Below are 9,795 nucleotides of genomic sequence, written 5' to 3' on the forward strand. Positions count from 1 at the left end.
GGCGCTTCTGCAAGCATTCTCATTGAGTGCTGGTGGAAGTTCAAAAAGTTTCAAATAATATGAAGGATAGTTGGCAACAACTATCAAATTTATTTTATCCTTTGCCTCATAAATGTTATGGAAATTTGTTATAGATCGATTAGAGCAGGGGGGAGAAAGAGAGAGAGACAGGGAGAGACACACACACACAGAGAAAGAGAGAGATAGAGAGATTTTCAAATAGAAACAATTATACAGACATTCATTGAATTAGAAAAAATTGAAAATACCTATCACTCTTTTTACAGGAGGCTGGTTAAATTAAGTATGGCATTTCCATATGGTGGAATATTATACAGCTATAAAAAAGATAATTAGATTGTTTCTTGTTTTTGTTATATCTCTAATCTAGATTTCTAAAAAAAAAAAGCAAAGTGGTGAGGTGCATGCAGTTATGCTAGATACACACACATATAGATGTGCATATGTTTTTTGCATAAATTGTGAAATATAAATATATATTAAACATATGTAAAGTGGTTATGTTGGATTGAGGTGGGAATAAATGGGATAGATAGAAATAAAAATATAAGAAATAATTTCTCTAAAAACTTTGTGTTTGGGTTTTATGTTGATTTCGAACCATTTTCGCTATATCATCTATTCTCAAATTAAAAACAAACAAAACAAAAGGCCTTCATCAAATAAAAAAAAAAAAAAACAAAAGAGATTGTTATAACCGTAGCCTGAATAAGAACCTCAGGCACCTGAACATTGTAAGTCAGTGCCTGTCCTTACAGGAATATCTTCATTGACTGCAAACTCTTCTGCAAAGAGAATGTCACTTCACAGTAAGATAAACAGAAGAAACAAATAAATCCTGACCCTAGATAGATGTAAAAGTGTGGACATCCAATTATGTATTTCTCCTGCTCAAAAGCCCTGTTGTTACTTATATCCAGGTCTACTCTGTTTATGATCTCACACCATCTTTCTTCACTTCTGTCTAACAAAGCTGGAGAATTCACCCTGCCTTGGAATTCTCTGACACTCCATGTTTTTATGCTTTGACACATTCCCTTCCTGGCCCTTGGAATGTTTCTCATCTTCCCAATGCTAGATTTCCCTGAAAACTACCACAAAGATTTCCTCCAAAACTGTCCAAATTCCCAGAAAGGATGAGATCAGATGATGCAACACCTACAAAATTCTCTAGTTTATGGCCTGGCAAATAACAGGAATGCAAAAATGCTGGATGAATTTCTGAACCCTAATAGAGCATTCTTTGTGTCTTCTTGTGGTACTTGACAAATTTTATTTGCATCATAATTATTAAAATAATAGTCACTCTAGATTATAAGCTTTTAGAAGGCAAACGTTGTGAGGAGTTGTCACACATACAGTAGCTGTTGAAAAATAATTTTATATTTAGTTTAATTGAAACTCATATTTCAATCAGATCCGCCTTTAAATTAAAACCATATTTTTGTATGATTGTGGAATTTGAAAAAGTTGGGAAATAATGATTATTTAAAATGTGACCATATGTGACTCTGTAGTAGAATTCTGAGGCTTTTGTCCTTTCTTTTGGGGAAAGCATTTTAATTTCTATATCAGGAGACCCCTCTTTTCAGCAGAGAGCCCAGGTGCTGCATCTGTAGTGCCCATCAATGCACGAGTGGGCCTGTGAGCTAGGCATGATCACACAGAGTGTGAACCCAAGTTCAGTAATTGTTCAGCTATGGTCACGTGATCCAATTCAGTCCCATCTGCTCTAAATCTGACACTTTGTTGTGGTGATTGGGTGAAGGCATTCTTTCCCCATACTTTGCTGAAAGGATCAACTCAGTGGGAACTTGACAATTTGGTGGCAGCTTCCACCAGAGACTGCTTACAGTACAGTGAAAAGAAGTGCTGAGGAATGAAAAAAATGAGACCTAATCCTGATAATCCTGTGTGAGCTCCTGGATCCAGCCATTCCTGACTTTGTTGTCCTTGGACTTTTCACACATAAAATACCATCTCTTTTGCCTAGGCTAGTTTGAACTCATTTTCTATTATTTGCAAACAAATAAGTTTTTCCCATTCTAAGCTGAAATTTAGAATACTTATAAGAACATTTTAAAGTCTAATTATGTAGTATTTATTGTACAGTGTAAACAATATGCTTCTGGTATCAAAAGAGTATCCAATGACTTTTAAAATATATTTATTAAAATTAATTATGATAAATATCTTTTTTAAATTATACTGTAAGTTCTGGGGTACATGTGCAGATTGTGCAGAATTGTTACATAGGTATACACATTTTCTAAGTGTATGGGAATATCAAAAGTATCTGAAAATGTAGTGCAATAATTTTTTTACCTGCTGCAAGAAAGGTGTTTATTTCTTCAGGAATATCTTAAAGAGATGAATAATATATCTCTGGGATGGATCCTTCATATGAGACACTTTCAGAAATTCTGTGTTTAAATACCACAGGCAGGACCAATGGCTAACAAAACACCCTCTCTCTAAAGTCTTCCCTTAACCATTTACCACGGCATCAGTCTCCTCACTTGAGATCCAACATTTAGCTGATCCTTTGGGCCGTCTGCTGAGAGAACATACTAAAATTCCACTGGGAGGAGAAAGAGAGGCCTGGCTAGGAAGTCAAAGCTCTGTGGCCTTCTTCTATAAGTGTGAATTATTATTATTATTATTATTAATATATATTTTTTATTGCATTGTAGGTTTTGGGGTACATGTGAAGTACATGCAAGATTGTTGCATAGGTACATACATGGCCATGTGGTTTGCTGCCTTCCTCCCCATCACCTATATCTGGCATTTCTCCCCATGTTATCCCTCTCCAACTCCCCACCCTGCACTGTCCCTCCCCTAGTTCCCCTCCACAGACCCCAGTGTGTGATGCTCCCCTCCCTGTGTTCATGTGTTCTCATTGTTCAACTCCCGCCTATGAGTGAGAATTATTAGATTCCCTAAGTGCTGGAAAATGGGCTGAGTACATTTTTAAAATTCAGTTGAATGGAAGAAGCCACTGAATGGAAGGGTCTGTCCCTCTAGGTACCAAGGCTATGAGACCCTAAATTAGGAGCAGAGCAGTCTGCTCCAGAAGAGAGTATTAAAAAGGAGCAACAGGAGGAATATCAAGGAAAGATTTTCTCCTTTCTGAATTTTGCTGAATGCTGGCCCCAAGTGAAAAAGAATGACATTCTTTGAGCAAATCAGCTTTAACATGACTTTCAAAATGAAACCTTCTATATGATTTTCATTTCATCAAAACTTGTTTCTGATTCAGCCACTTAAAACATATAAAGTAATAGAAAACTATATAACTTAACTTGCAATTAACTCTCTTAAAATTTGCTCTGTATATTACCTGTATTTACAAACAATTCTGAAGGTATTTTAATTTACCTATCATCTTTACTCATTGATCTTTCTAAATTCATGTTAAGCTCTCTTCAATTCATTCTTAATTTTAAACATATTCTGTAAAATACATATAAATTAATTTAACAGTTTTTGTAGGAAACACTCATTTTTTACAGGGAATTTGTTTTTTGAAAGCATTAAACAGTTAAAAATTTTTTTGTGGACTTTTCTTCAATGCCACATGTTTATCTGCATATTTATTCTTGCTAAGGTGTAAGTATTGCATGTGTTTATTCATGTGATATTCTTTTATAATAAAATGAAATAAAGTAATAACATATGAACCAAAATTATCTGAATTATACAGCTTCTATAGATGCAGAGGTTCAGAACCACAATATTGAAGACAGATTTAAATAATGCTTTCCATTGTGAGGAAATGCAACCAATTGAAAATCTAATCAGAATATCAAAGCAAATACATATTACCAGGGTCTTCATACACTCTAACAATAAAAATGTATTGAACACCAAGTCCTAATCTCTATTTTTCTGTGATCATTTTAATAGTCAACAAGTAGCTAGCTTCAGTAATGACAATTGAAGAGGTCTTAAAATGGAGTGTGCTAGTATGCCTAATAATTTCCTACTAAATTGACCATGTCAAAATACATTTATGTGTGTCTTTCAATAGAAGACAATAAAAGAAAAGAAAATTGTTGTCACTTATCAACCCTGCAACCATTTTTTAATAACACAAAAAAATAGGTGTTGTGGGGGCCATCACTTCTCCCATCCAACAACACAATAAAAATAATATTAGGAAAGAATGGATCATATCTTGGGCTGTTATTAAAATTCTTTCAAAAATCTACAGTCAGATTTATTTTAGGTATTTGTCTCTGAGATAAGCAATATTTTGATGTTTTCTGCACATGTGTTACAGTATACAAAGACATTCTGTAAAAGCAAGAAGTCAATATAAAAGAAAATTACTTGTCAGTTTATAACTAACAAATTCTTTTCATTTCTAAGGTTTATTATTTTGGAATATTTCAAATAAGGAAAATTATATAATTACATAAATAACAAAAGTATACCTCTAATTTGCCTCTCCTCTCAGAGTAACCTTCAATGAAATCAGCTGTGACTTATTTTTTAAATATAAAATTTTGCTTATGAATTAGAAACTTACCCTCATTTCACCCTATATCTTAAATGAAATTTAGACAAAAAATTTTAAGTATCACAATAGAGGGTACTCCTTTACATTTTAAAACCTCCTTGCTTTTTACTAGCTATTTAATTAGCTACATATTTGCTAATCTTTTTAAGGAGTTTTAATGCTAACATTAATACAATGCTTTTAAGTGAGTATCTTTCACACTGAAATTCAAGATACTTCTTATTGTTATGAAGTGACCTTTCTCTTTCCTTATTTGGACGTTGAACAATACATATTTTTGTAAAACATTTGGCTAAAGGTGCAAAGTCTCACATTATTTCTAGTAGTTATTTTTAAATGCACTTCATACTAAAACTTTATACCTTATTCTGTCTTTAACATTTTGTCACAAAATCTTAGCAAATCATCCTATTATAATATTTTAGTAAAAGACAGTGAAATTTGACAGCTGCAAATATGAATAGAACCTTCTTTTCTACACCAAAGAAAACCAGCCGATGTTTTAATCATAGGTAAAAGCATCATATTTTATAGAAATCTTTATGCCTTCACATCAAAATGTAGGAAACTCTGCCAAACATGTTCAAGTTTAAATTTCACGTAAATGTAGAGTTAAAACTTACCTTTTCTCAGCAATGACCTGTTATTGAAACTGCCATCAACTCCGGTTAATGACTCTTTCAACAAAAACGGAAAACAGTAAAGTCACATGTCGTAAGAGTAGGCCTGTGTTGGATGCTGCTTAATTTCACTACTGGGGGAAGAAAAAGGTGGGGGGTGGGGTGAGCACAAAACTTTTAAATAAAACCACTTCCTGGGTACAGACTGTTAACCACACACATCACATCTTTACTCAGTTTGAAGAAATTGCCTTGTATAGTCAACAATATTGTTATTTTTCAATGTGATTATCAATTTTCAAACATGACACATGTATAGAGATTTTATCAATTTTGACTTAAGGAAGGAAAATGTTGATTAAAAATTCATCAGTGGGAGGAGCAGACTGCTAAGCACTGAAGAAACTTCCCCTTTTTCTGCCTTCTAGCAAGGGCTTAAAAACAAAGCATCTACTCTGTTGGCCAAGCTTGAGATGTTCCCCTGCTCTCAGGACACTGCATATTGACTTTGGAAGCCAGGAAACCACCTCCAATTCACAGAGCTGGTGTTTCTGCCTACTCATGAAAGGACCCGCCAAAACCTGATCCAGTTAACAGGTTCATGGGTCCTTGGGTGGGTTGCATTAGAACTTCAGAAAACACAGCCCAGAGCCAGGCTGCCATCTGAGCATCTGGGGAAAAGGAAGATGTTCACCACGCTCATTGAACACATGTGGCATTTGCTCTGACTGTGGCTCTGATACAGATGTGTCCACTCTGGCAGTTTCCTAAGCAGTTCTGAAATCTGCTGAGGAGCTTTTGCTTTAGCTGAATGATTCTTTGTGTGGTCTGACTTAAAAAGAAAAAAATATATATATTATAATAAATCCAAATGGTATCATTTTGGCATGCTGCTCTGTGCCCTCCTATGTCAAACTTCAACCAACCCAAGACATATTTTTAAGGGATCTCAGAAATAACTCTAGGATATGCATCTTTATTGAGGCATGGAGTTCAAGAATAAGCTCCTGGATTTTCAGGCTTGGCTGGTTTTGTGATTTTTGCAGCATAATCACAAAAGGAAAAGAGAAAATGCTTTCCTTCCAAATATATGAGATCGCTAAATCACAATCTCTTGTCATACAAACCAATTAGACGAGAAATCTGTGTAATAGAGCTCAGTGGTATAGAATGTTTGGCATACGAAAAGTCAATGTTTAAACATAGATTTGGTGGATATGGCCAAAGTTAGGGGCAGCATGTTCCTACCAGTTAATTTAATTTCTCTGTGTTTTTTTCTAAAAACCACATTTCAGATTGACCCTAGAATTCACTGTCAGTTGTCATTCCAGGAAGGGCCTTTTTAAGTGTTTAGAGTCCTGAAGATTTTTACTGAATCCTTCTCCTTCACACCAAAGAGAAAATAGAAAGTGCATAATATTAAAAGTGAGGAAAGCAGAATTCAGGCCTTAATTCTGACAGTGCTATTTACTTAACCTTGGTCAAGTTACTTATGTTCTCTGAAATTTAGTTTGTTTATCCATATAATGAAACATCTGCATAAGAAATCCATCTTGAAGAATACAGTAAGTAAACAGATGTACATAGTTTGTATATCATAAGGAATTATAGATGTATAAATTAGCATGAGCTGGGAAATGTTGATACCGCCTAAGAAGCATCAGAAAACTTCAGTGTGTTCTGCTTGATTTAAGCCTTTGTACATCTGAGTCAGGCTCAGAAGTCTAGGACAAGGAAAATAAATTAGGTCTTTTTTTTTTTTTTTTTTTTTTTTGAGTCAGAGTCTCACTCTGTCACCCAGGCTGGAGAGCAGTGGCGTGATCTCAGCTTACTGCAAACTCTGCCTCCCGGGTTCAGGTGATTCTTCTTCCTCAACCTTCTGAGTAGCTGGAACTATAGGTGCATGCCACCATGCCCAGCTATTTTTTTCATTTTTAGTAGAGACAGTGTTTCACCATGTTGGCCAGGATGGTCTTGATCTCTGGACCTTGTGATCCGCCTGACTTGACCTCCCAAAGTGTTGGGATTACAGGTGTGAGCCACCGCACCCGACCAGGCCTTTCCTTTTAAACAGATACTAATATTAGCCATCTGACTGAGAAAAATATAAAATACCAATATACCCTTATGGTAATAAGTAAATTTAAATTCCTACTTAAGGGTGACACAACGTTTTTTGTCATCAACAACTAGTCAATTAACAAAGACAAGAGCCCATTTTCTTTGTATGAGGTAGAAGGTGAGCCCCTTAGGCAGTGTGATATGTCTGAATTTGATTTATTTCCTTCCTTCCTTCCCTCCTTCCTTCTTCTTTCTTTCCTTTATTTCTTTTCTTTTCTTTTTCTTTTTTTCTTTCCTTCCTTCCTTCTCTCTTTTTTTGTCAAAGTCTCGTTCTATAACCCAGGCTGGAGTACAGTGGCATAATCTCAGCTCAGTGCAACCTCTACCTCCCAGGTTCAAGTGATTCTCGAGTCTCAGCCTCCTGAGTAGCTGGGATTACAGCCATGTACCACCACACCCCACTAATTTTTGTATTTTTTTTTTTTTGTAGAAACGGGGTTTCACCATGTTGGCCAGGCTGGTCGTGAACTCCTGACTTCAGGTAATCCACCCACCTCAGCCTCCCAAAGAGCTGGGTTTAGAGGCTCAAGCCACCGCACCTGCCCTGGGTTTGATTTCTAAAAAGAGATGTACTCACTATAATTAAAGCTATAGATCAGTGCCTTGACACTTGTGGCTTGATATGTTCACTGTTTTTAGTAGCTAAGATTTATTGAATGTTTGCCATAAACCAAACATTGTACCAAGTACTTTACATTCATTCTACCTTTCAATCCTCACAACAAATTTGTGAGCTAGCCAATATTACTGTATTCTTTTTACATATGAGGAAACTGAGATTACTTTGTTGCCCAAAATAGTAAGGAGTACAGCCAGGAGTCAAACCCAGAAGCTCTGACCTCAGAGCACTTTTTTGAAATTACTGTGCTAGCTCCTAACCACTTGCTATGCAGCACAACTCTAAGTCAATAGTCCTCAGGAAATATTTTACTTCTGGCATTCCCTTTGCCTCTTCACTGACTAGAATGATAAACTTAGCAGGAATCATTTCTGGGAATCATGAAATAAAGTCTCCCCAAAATTCTCTAAAATCAAAGAAATTAAAAGAAGATCAGGATAAACAGAAATATACTATGTTCATAGATTTTAAAAAACAGTGGAAATGCATCAATCTACTCAAATTATTCTGCAAAGACATTCAATAAAATCATAATTATAATTCCAACTGGACTTTTTGAAGAATGAAATGAGCTCTTCCCAGAATTTCCTAAAAGAACAAATGTCCAAGAATACCTAAGCTTATCTTGAAACAAAAAAAGCAAGGACTGTTGACTTGCCCTGTTAGATTGGCATGATCCAAAATCATAGTATTAAAAACATTTCAATGCTGGCCCAAGGAACAGCTCAGAAAATGATTGTATTTATTTGGGAACTTGATATATGACAAAGATAGCTCATAGATAAACAAAAAGGAAGAGATTTGTTTTAATAGATAGTATTGGTAAGACATATTTACTAAATAGAGGTTAATAGATTAAGGCTTTGACATTAGCTCACTTGCAAAGATGGACCTCATATGGATAAAAGCACAGTTGAAAGGTCAAACCATGCTGTTGATACAATAACAAGAAGGAAAATATTTTTGCAAACTGGAACTTTCTTAAACAGTATCCATACATTAGAAAGAAAAAGAGCAAAAAGAAATGTATATTCACTATACAATAATTATATATTTCTGTTAAAGAAATATATAGACAAAGATTATAGAAAAATGAGAGACTAGTAGAAAATACCTATATTTATGAAAGATTTATACCAACCAATAGAAAAACAATAAGCATCCCAATTGGAGAATAAGAAAATGAGTTGAATAAGTAAGTCAATAAATAATAGGATTGTCCTGATACCCAACAAGTGTGTGAAGAAATGCACAAGCTCTACAGTGATCACTGTAATACAAGTTAAGTCGGCTCCCATTGAAATGGTAAAAATCTGGCTGAGAATGTATAGAAAAAGGAACTCTCATACATTTGCTGGAGGAACTGTAAACTGAAACCATTCTGATAAGCAATCTGGCAAAAATGAACAGAATTCAATATATGCATGCACTGTGTTCCAGCAACCCAAATATGCTGTTAATATATGGTCCAGGTAAATTTATCACACAGAGTTGTTTTTCCTACTTTAGCACCAGGAGTTAAACGATTTTGGTGTTGGCTCTTGTGGCTCAGGTAATATTTACCTGCATTGTGTCTGTGTGTTTGCATATTGTTAGGGAGAAAAACAGGATTTTCTAGTTCCTCTGAATAGATGGTGTGAGTTGGACACTAAAGGAGACTAGAAAAGGGAGGAAAGACTTGACCTAACCTGAGAAAGAGATTTCCCCTGACAAGGATGAGAGACAGGGATGGGTTTCTCTCCCTGGAGGAGAGCTATGCTTCACTCTCAAGCAGCTGCCTGGCGCTGGCAAAAGCATTCATCTGGAGGGAGCAATTTATTAACTTATTGAGCACTTACTCTATGCCGGGCAATATAGTAGAATTTACATGTATTGTTTCTATAGATTTG

The 9,795-nt window shown here is 35.3% G+C and overlaps 1 protein-coding gene across 2 annotated transcripts in view; it reads right to left on the minus strand.

Annotated features, from left to right (window-relative positions):
- Positions 1-5,276, minus strand: part of ARHGAP15 (Rho GTPase activating protein 15) — a 634,760-nt gene extending 629,484 nt beyond the window's left edge. The window contains exon 1 of one of the 2 annotated variants that reach the window (XM_064382800.1): positions 5,170-5,276. The gene's annotated coding sequence lies outside the window, so the exon portion shown is untranslated. The remainder of the gene's footprint in view (positions 1-5,169) is intronic. The other variant, XM_012473459.2, reaches the window with a different exon arrangement.
- Positions 5,277-9,795: the final 4,519 nt, after the last annotated feature.

This window comes from Aotus nancymaae, unplaced genomic scaffold (assembly GCF_030222135.1).
Source record: "Aotus nancymaae isolate 86718 unplaced genomic scaffold, 86718_ANA_hifiasm-v0.15.2.pri h1tg000029l, whole genome shotgun sequence".
NCBI lineage: Eukaryota > Metazoa > Chordata > Mammalia > Primates > Aotidae > Aotus > Aotus nancymaae.